Raw genomic sequence first — 10,199 nt, 5'->3', positions numbered from 1 at the left:
ACTGTGGGCATCATCATTGTCACCCCAATATTGTTTCTGACACTTTGTGTGCGAGCCAGAAAGGGTTCACTTTTCCATATGGAATAAATACAGTTTGTTGTAATGTTGTTATTTCTCTTTTAAACTAATAATACAGCCTACACAATCATTATATTTAGCCATTTAGCCTATAGTGGTTTATTTTTTGAATTGTGTATTTTCGAATTGTGTATTTACATACCAATGTAAATTCTAAAAATACAGTCGTCCATAAAGTGGCACCCATGAAACAAAAGATCCTGTTTCACTAGCACACTCCAGTCTAGGGCGTATAGCTCCTCCCTGTGTGTAGCGGGTGACAGCTGGGATCGCTGTGCACTAGTAAGAAGGCTTCATCTCGAAATAGGATGACCTGCAGCTTTTGTAGCGGGACTGAGTTGGCTTTCCACGAATGGTTCGGAACCCTCAATTGTTAGTTATTGGATTCCAGGTTGTCTTGCTCAGTTTTCTCAAAGGAGTTTTTAAAACCGCTGGGTTCCAAGTGGATTTCCGATGGATATTCCGATTTGAAGAGTTGTGTAGGCTACAAGCGCGGCATGTAACAAAAAAAAAATCTCAAGAGGTTTAGAAAAGTAGCGTTTCGCATTGTTTTTTCGAGATGATCATTGTCTGAGCTGCTTTAGGAACATTATTTTGAATGGATTAATAAAAGGACGAACGATACATTTACCCCAAGGCATTTCCATTCATGAGCTGAAGGTATTGTATTTTTATTCTCTAACTTTGTATGTGCATAATAGTAATCTATTCATTTGGAACCTATGGCTATAATGTTTTCCCAATCACTAATAGGACAAGTGCACACCTAGGCGCCTGCAACAAGGTAACTAACTATACGTCACTTCAGTAACTTTATAATTATTTATTTCTGTTGCAGTTAATGAATAACAATTCATTGGGGAAATGTAAAATTATTTCGTAAAGATAATAGTTATTTTGGCTATTTAAATATGTGATGTTTGTGCGTAAATACGTATTTACGCGTATTTATCCAAGCTGTTTCAGGTCCATTCCATTGCATTTAGAATTACTGCGTGCCTACAAAGCTTCAGAAATTAGCCTATATGTTATTATAGACAACTCTGCGACAATTTCCCCAGGTGATGAAAGCGTTTATAATTTCAACGTCTGAAATTTATGGAGACAAACTCTCCGTTGCTTTTAGTGTGCTGTGAACTGATAGGCTACAGGACTCAGCATTATAAACTACTTGGATAATTTGCTCTGCCCTTCGTTGTTGGCCCCTCCATGGTAGCGTAATGTAGAGATGCAATTCTCATGTGTGAGAAGACAGACAGGCATTTCAATGTTCAGTGTTGGCAAAACGAATATATCACCTGTGTCTTTCCAGGTGGAAAATACGCTATTTCAATCTATAGGCCTTTATCTGTCTTCAACACGAATCATACATTATTTATGGTTGTGGAGTTAATTGTAGCTATTTCATTAATTTCGTTTCATTTTTATCTACCCACAATTCAGAGACGTAAACTGGTGTAATATGGTTGTAGTTACATCACTTCTCTCTCACACACTAGCACACACAGAGAGAGAGAGAGACAGACAGGCAGACAGACAGACAGAGGAGACAGAGAGAGAGAGAGAGAGAGAGAGAGAGAGAGAGAGAGAGAGAGAGAGAGAGAGAGAGAGAGAGAGAGAGAGAGAGAGAGAGAGAGAGAGAGAGAGAGAGAGAGACAGACAGACAGACAGAGGAGACAGAGAGAGAGAGAGAGAGAGAGAGAGACAGACAGACAGACAGACAGACAGAGACAGACAGACAGACAGACAGACAGACAGACAGACAGACAGACAGAGAGAGAGAGAGAGAGAGAGAGAGAGAGAGAGAGAGAGAGAGAGAGAGAGAGAGAGAGAGAGAGAGAGAGAGAGAGAGAGAGAGAGAGAGAGAGAGAGGTATTGTCCACACAGGGTTTGTTGAGTGACTCCAGGCTTTAAAGGCCATTTCAGGGCGGGTCACTGTTGTAATTGCTCCATTGGGCACACGTGTTATCAAATATGTTTTACATGTAATGTATTTCCTTTAGAAAGGGATATGGCTGGTGCAACATAATGACTTTTCCCCCTTTGTTCAACCTAATATATAACATAAATATAACAGAATATTTCATGTTAATATAACACATTTTTTTTCATTTTGCTCCATGTTGAAATTTCTCTTTGACTTTTCCAAAATTATTAAATTGGGTTACAAGCAAATAAATAAATTCCCTGTAAATCAAAAAAAGTTTGTTCATTAACATTAAATAATACCTCCAAACACAATCTTTACAAAAAACATTCACATTTGTGACGCATTTCAGGAAACTAGGCATATGTCACATAAATTACAAGATTAGTCATTTCAAATTTGAGCCGGTCAGTCACATTTATTGACCACAATATTGTAACCAAATGCCGATCATTGTATCAATGGAAACCTTGCGTTTAATCTTGTATGATGAATTCAACAGAACACATTAACTGGAATGACATTAACTGGAATGACATTCACTCTCAGGGATGGCCAAAAAGAACAAACTGAAAGCCACGCCCCCAATAAGCCATGCCTCTAACTCTTCTGATTGCCCCCAATGCTATATTGCCCCAACCGCTATACAATGGGCATGCGCATGAGGTGTCGAAAGCAATTTAGAAAAATTACATTAAAAAAAATTACCAAAACATAACGTTAGATCACACCATTCAATAAAAGCACCTCAGATGAACAACAGTGCCATCTCACTTTTTACAGTGATACACTGAAAGCTGTGTTTAGGTGCAGTACAGAGGCCCCATGCAACACCCAGGGCTGCTAACACCTCGGCTCTCTCAGCCATTTCTCCCTCTCTTCAACCCGTTTGAAGACGTCTGGCTTGCTGTATTTGCAAAGGGACTCTAGTCAAGGGATATTTCTCAATGTGTATAGATGCTCCATGGCCTGTGTGTTGATAACATCAAAACAATGAGGAATAGGGCTAAATGCCTGTGAACAAAAAAATATATATATATTTTTTTACAGTAATATGTGATATTTGAGGGAATTACTTTTAAGATGAGAGTGTCTTGTAAAAATACATTGATAGGAAAAAAAGTATACAATACAGTAATTCATGAAATCACTCTTAAAAAATATTTGATGCGTTTTCATCCTCTTCACTAGCCCATAGAGATAAGGTCTAACAGTTAAGATGAGATGAGATACTGTAGGTGGGCTATCCGTGTGTGGAATACAATCCAGTATTGCTACAGTGGTGCGCAATAATCCTGGAGCCATTTTGAAACACCTGCCATAAATGCTAGACTGTTTACGAGATATACACGAAAAGCAGATCATACTGCTATTGATGTATGTGTACATGTGTGCCTGTCACTGTGTGACTAACTACCTTTGGAGAAAGCATAGTTTTTTTTTGTCACGCAGAAAAAAGGGGAAACACAAAACATCAGCATGCATTGTGGGTAACCACTGTTTGGAGCAATGCTCTGTGGAGCATTTGATCTGCAGCTTCCTAACAATAGCAATGAGGTTGGCATTGTGTGTGACTGATGTGGATTTGTCACACTGGTGTGCTTGTATACACTGTGCAGGGGTGTAAGTTGGTATTTACATTTGTCAGTCAAGGACAGATAGACGTGCCTGGTATTGAATAATTGATAAATGGCGTGCCTATGTGAAATGAATTGCACTCAATTACGCAAAGCGAGGCCATGTTAATCATTGATTCAAATTCAGTGTCAATGCGGTAGGTCGAGTAGAATTGTGTATTTATGCATATTTTATGATTGCATGTTTAATTCATGTTTATCCAGTGTGATTTAGAATTTATTGTAATCAATTAGAGTGTATGAGAGCATTACAATCCTCACACTCATCAAAATGTGATTTATTTATGATATATATATATATATATATATATGTACACACAGTATATTAGAGCATTGAAAATTGTAGTTGTAAATTATGGTTCAATCATTTAAAAAACAGCTTTCATTGCATTTTATTCATGCTCCATTAGAAGTCCACTGATAGCAGAATCATATACATTTTAATACCATAATCCTGTGGGGAAATTACATCTCATATGTAAGATATAGGCTATGTTTCGATGTGAACATTAACCGGTTTTCGCTCTAGCGCCTTTCACCTTTTTGCCAAATGGAAAATTCTAATTTTGTGTGTCTGTGGGGATATTTTCTTCAAAAACTAATTTTCCATGAGCATCTCTCTGCGTGCCTCCTGCTGATAGAAAAGGATAAACAGCTAGCATCCTCCAACCACCCCCATAATAGAATGGTATCATACTCAGATGAAACCAAGAGCGTGCTGGTGTTCAGAAGCTGCATGACATTTAGAGAAGGTTTTCTTCCGCTCATCAGTCCCCTTATTGCAAATATCATGACATCATGTTTTGTGGGGAAAGCTCCACTCTAAGGTGAAATCGCATCCCATTATATTAAAAACCTGACCATTGATCTGACAATAATGAATTAAATGAATTGTATTTGGTTGTGGGACATATGGTTCATTCTGTTCTGTACATTACGCCTCATTTCAAGTGTACTGATTTGTTAACATCGTTGCTGTTGTAGCTTAGCCTCTGTTTCTCACCTTGCATTAACTCCCCAGGCTCTCAATACACTATATATTTTTTTTAATTAGTAGGCCTTGTGTAAAATTCTCTTCCCTTAGACTCATTAAATGAACATAATTGAGGGCATTTTTAGCGCCAGAAAAGCCAAAGGCTTATAGTATGAAGCTTTTGGACAGAACCTCTTAAGTCAATGGCTGAATTGGCAGACTGTCTGTTGGCATGTTCACTGTTGCTCTTTGGCAAGACTTTGTTTATGGAAATGTATTAAATGAAATTGTGATGAGAGGAGAGTTGACGTAGCCAAACTGCTTGCATCATAGATGTTATCAGAGGTGATCCACCTGTCTCTGCAATGGGGTTTTATTGTCTGCAAACAAACTAGAAACTGTCTTAGATAGACAAGTGTTGATAAGGGTCTAATATGATGCCAGACATCACATAGCATTTGGTATGTAAATAGTTAAATGTCTTGAATGTGTACTGTACTTATACAGGTAAGTGGCCATGAGTCACAAACGCTGCTCGCTGTGAACACTCATTATGAACAACTGTGGCTTCCAGTTATGGTTAGCTCATTGGCTGCTTCCGGTTGTGGTCAGCTCTCATTGGCTGCCCATGAAGTATGCATTGATGCTCATGTAGGACTACATGGTTCTACAGCAGCCTGTTCTGCGGGTGTTCAATGACTCTTTGTTGAGGGAGTGTTCCATTATCCTGTGTTAAGGGGGTGTTCCATGATCCTGTGTTGAGGGGGTGTTCCATGACTCTTTGTTGAGGGGGTGTTCCATGACTCTTTGTTGAGGGGGTGTTCCATGACCCTGTGTTGAGGGGGTGTTCCATGACCCTGTGTTGAGGGGGTGTTCCATGACCCTGTGTTGAGGGGGTGTTCCATGACCCTGTGTTGAGGGGGTGTTCCATGACTCTTTGTTGAGGGGGTGTTCCATGACCCTGTGTTGAGGGGGTGTTCCATGACTCTTTGTTGGGGGGGTGTTCCATGATTCTTTGTTGAGGGGGTGTTCCATGACTCTTTGTTGAGGGGGTGTTCCATGACTCTTTGTTGGGGGGGTGTTCCATGATTCTTTGTTGAGGGGGTGTTCCATGACTCTTTGTTGGGGGGGTGTTCCATGATTCTTTGTTGAGGGGGTGTTCCATGACTCTTTGTTGGGGTGGTGTTCCATGATTCTTTGTTGAGGGGGTGTTCCATGACTCTTTGTTGAGGGGGTGTTCCATGACTCTTTGTTGGGGGGGTGTTCCATGATTCTTTGTTGAGGGGGTGTTCCATGACTCTTCTTTGTTGAGGGGGTGTTCCATGACTCTTTGTTGGGGGGGTGTTCCATGATTCTTTGTTGAGGGGGTGTTCCATGACTCTTTGTTGAGGGGGTGTTCCATGACTCTTCTTTGTTGAGGGGGTGTTCCATGACTCTTTGTTGGGGGGGTGTTCCATGATTCTTTGTTGAGGGGGTGTTCCATGACTCTTTGTTGAGGGGGTGTTCCATGACTCTTTGTTGGGGGGGTGTTCCATGACTCTTTGTTGAGGGGGTGTTCCATGATTCTTTGTTGAGGGGGTGTTCCATGACCCTGTGTTGAGGGGGTGTTCCATGACTCTTTGTTGAGGGGGTGTTCCATGACTCTTTGTTGGGGGGGTGTTCCATGATTCTTTGTTGAGGGGGTGTTCCATGACTCTTTGTTGAGGGGGTGTTCCATGACTCTTTGTTGAAGGGGTGTTCCATGACTCTTCTTTGAGGGGGTGTTCCATGATTCTTTGTTGAGGGGGTGTTCCATGACTCTTCTTTGAGGGGGTGTTCCATGATTCTTTGTTGAGGGGGTGTTCCATGACTCTTTTTTGAGGGGGTGTTCCATGACCCTGTGTTGAGGGGGTGTTCCATGACCCTGTGTTGCAGGGGTGCATGTTGCCTGCGTCGCAAGGCCCTCTTTCCTCCTTCCGTGCCGCGGTGTGTGGCGGTGAATCACAGAGAGGGGTGTACATCTGTCCCCCTCCCCAGGCCCACCGCGATTGGCACAGCATTTCTCATCTATTAATCATGGAGGCTGCTCTCTTGTTCGGTTGCCATAGTTTCAGGGTCTGAGATGGTGTTGGGGTGCCTGGAGAAGGCCAGGAGAGATTGCAGGGCAGCACTCGGAGCAGCCTCTCTACCTGGGTGTGTGCTTGAAGAGGCAAAATGGTTTGCAATTTCATCTCAAAGCAGTATGCTCCCTCTGTAGAAGGATTAATCAAATGTAAGGAGGGTTTTCCAGTAGAGTTCATACCTGGAATCATGTGTCCTTCACTTAAGAGGCTGAAGCTATGTCTACTGTAAACCAAACAAGCCTTATTGTCCTTTGTTTACAATGGGTGACTCAGAGATAGAATTGGCTTCCACTATTACATAGAATGTGTTTGGAGAGATTGATGTTGTTATCTGTTATTTTTATTTTTTAAAGTGGATGTTGGGGAATTTTGAGACCACTTTCCATTATAAAATGTATTTTTACTATCAGTATGTTGAGATGATCAGCGTTGAACATTTATTTTTGAATTCCTCTAAGATGGTCTTTCTTGGTCATGTTGTACCTCCCAAAGGAGTCTGTAATCTCTGCTGTCTTGTAATGATTTAATGTGGCCATATTGTTGCTGTGCTTCATCACATTACACCTTGCCAGTGGGTATTTTCAGTGAAACTAGTGTCTAGTGGGAAAATCAGTCTCTAATCATGGGACTTTCTTCACGGCCTTTCATGTGGGCCACATTGAGAAGAAAGAACCTTGTCATTGTCAGTGCCATTGGGCTGAAATCCAAGCTGAGGGTGATTTAGATGCTGCAATTCTCTCATCTGGGTGACCTTTCTGGAGGGAATCATACCATGAGAAATGGGCTGTTTGCTCAACTTACCTATGTAGATGTTTTATGGCTTTGAAGTGATATGTTTGTAGACTCAGTGACATCATCTTGTTATGATTCCCCAGTGCAGGTGACTGGTGTGGGTGCAGGGCTGCTGGACTCTAGAAGGGTCAGCTGACAACATAATGAAAAGGATGTTTGTGCGTCGATGGGGCAGAAGTGTGTTATCATTCTGGACGATCACATAGGTACCAACAATGACAAGAAGCTGCCATGTTGGGAATCGCAGGTGGCTCATTTCAGCCCGTTGGATCTTGTTATTGGTATCATGTCTTGTTTTGAGGGGTTTTGACTGATGTCATGTCAATGCTAATATTGCAAAACATTTGATAGCCTACTAACCAACAACTGCAACGATGTATTTAAGAGTCAACAAGTGCTCATTGTTGAAATGTATTTATGTTTTCAATACAATTTGGAACAGAAATATAGTTTATATGTTGTCATTAATCCTTTGATTCTAAGCCAAACCACAAGTTCTGCTCCACGGTTCAATAACCCACCCGTCTATTGTAGGTATTGATATTTGTGTGGAGAAATGCACCTTGTGCAAAGTGATATGTGATTGATGTTACACCCAAAGGCCAGATCTATCTCAAAAGCTTATCAAAGCACACCGGTGGTTAGTAAGTGTTATTTAATACAACAGATGTCATTTGTAATGCCCTCCCAAGTCATGTCAACTTTCAGACGAGGACAGAGTATTTGCAATAGTGCTCTATGAGGTATTTCCATATTTCTAAGTTTACCCATATGAAAGCAATCTCAGAAATTTACCAGTTGTACAATTGGACTACATGGTTCTACAGCAGCCTGTCCTTATGTGAATATACATTTGTAAAACTAATTGACAAATAGATTTTTCAATGCTAATATTGCAAAACATAATTTAGTCTACCAACAATGTTACTAAAGACATACAAGAAAAAATATACACCACAAAGAAATGTATTCACCATCCCTCAAATCTGGAGGAAAAACGGGTCTTACTATTAGGGCACAGTTGTTGGTAGACTACATTAAGAGAACCGCCTGAACCCCCCTCCAATCAGGACTAAAAAGTGAACAGTAATACCTCTGTGTACATTTATGACATATCTAGTGAACAAATTGCAGCCATGTGGCGTGGTCATGTGACTGATAGTAGAAGCGCATGACCACAAGGCCCCCAGTGTTTCAGCACTAGTTCCTGCCTGTCCGTCATCTCATGTGGAGCGGTGGGCTGGGAACACTTATCATCACTCTCACAGAGGCCACACAATGCCCCCTCGCTCACGTTTCACTCATCCAAGAGAGGAACAGCTAGGTTCCTTGGCCAGCCCTGATTAAATGTATGGCAGCGGATGCTGTATTGCTTCATGCATAGTGATGTGTTCATTGTCTCAATTCTAATTTTATTAGTCGCGCTGCACGTTTCGTTCATGTCTTTACATCCTGTGTACAACCGACAAATCTGCTCTTTATTGATAATGCTGCTAAGACAATTCAACGCTAGCTGATTTAATTGGGTTTGGAGACAGTATTAAGATGCATGGCCCTGTGGGTAGTCTACTGACGTAGCAGTCAGAGGGAATATGGTTTGACTTCAGAAACAGTCAGATAATCTGGTAGACCGAGCATTCTGTCATTTGTTTTCTTCCCCATGCTGTTTATATAACAGTTGAAACAGGTTCCTCAACGACAGTCCATTTTAAGTAGCTTGTGAATTAGGAAAAATTACCATCAGCAATTCATTAGTCACCCTCTCTTAGGTTACGGTGGGCTCCCCTGTCAGCTGATTATAGCATGTTGAGCTAATTCAAGGTAACCCGAGAGGAAGGGAGGAGATGATCTCCAGGCAGTGCAGCACAGCTCCTGTTCATCATCTGACCTACATAAGAGAAGAATCCTCTTGTATTGTTGCTTCTGGAGAACTGTACCTCTCTCTTCCACTCCCTTCAGGGTGCTGTGAGGGTTTATGTCCCTCTGAGGTGCAGCCTGCTTTCGTCCATACTGGGTTTGTGTCCCAGTGCCAGCTAGCTAGCTAGCTAGCTAAAATCCCCTGCATGGTTCATATAGGGAGATGTTATCTAAAGCAAACACCATTTCATGCAGCCTCCGTAGATAAGATGGGTCGTTGCTGTTAAATAGTGGCGCCGTTGTGCAGTCACTAATTTCTCACACTAACAGGCGAATGGCTTAATGTGGCCTTTTGTTCCACAGGCTGGCTGCTCATGACTGTGGCTGAGACATTGGTAAATGAACGGTCAAAGATAACGGACACTGTATTTAAGGTGACGTGATGTTGAATCAAGGTTTTCACTTCCAAAATATTGTTTTGATCATTGAAAGAATTAGCCAATGATTGGTGAAAGAGTTGACCATGTTGTCACTCCATGTCATTCCACGAAAGCAAATTAATTGAGTTACTGATTTCCAATAGTTTGATGCTCCTTCTCATTATTTTCTGGAAGTCATCTGCTTTACAACTGATATCATCCTAGAAGTCTCACCTAGATGTAGCTACTCTATCTCAGGAAAATCAGCTACAGTATCTCTTAGGAATGGTTGTGTTTGTTGGAGAGTAACAGCCAACCACCAGTCTAATTACAGGACCCCATATGTCTCACCTCCACCATGAGTATAATAAGACGTGACTTTCTATTTGAGTGCTCATTGCTTTCCCCTAAGGC

At 41.4% G+C, this 10,199-nt stretch overlaps 1 protein-coding gene across 5 annotated transcripts in view; it reads left to right on the top strand.

Moving 5' to 3' along the window:
• The first annotated feature begins 341 nt into the window (after window positions 1–341).
• The window catches only part of LOC110525095 (semaphorin-6A), a 92,330-nt gene continuing 82,472 nt past the window's right edge, over window positions 342–10,199 (top strand). For 3 of the 5 annotated variants that reach the window (XM_036979399.1, XM_036979400.1, XM_036979398.1), the window contains exon 1: window positions 343–738. The gene's annotated coding sequence lies outside the window, so the exon portion shown is untranslated. Of the gene's footprint in view, window positions 739–831; window positions 863–10,199 lie in introns of all 5 variants that reach the window. The other 2 variants (XM_036979396.1, XM_036979395.1) reach the window with 2 other exon arrangements.

This window comes from Oncorhynchus mykiss, chromosome 6 (assembly GCF_013265735.2).
Source record: "Oncorhynchus mykiss isolate Arlee chromosome 6, USDA_OmykA_1.1, whole genome shotgun sequence".
NCBI classification, from domain to species: domain Eukaryota; kingdom Metazoa; phylum Chordata; class Actinopteri; order Salmoniformes; family Salmonidae; genus Oncorhynchus; species Oncorhynchus mykiss.
The sequence above is the reverse complement of the archived record's forward strand: the minus strand, read 5'-3'. Positions and strand labels throughout refer to the sequence as shown.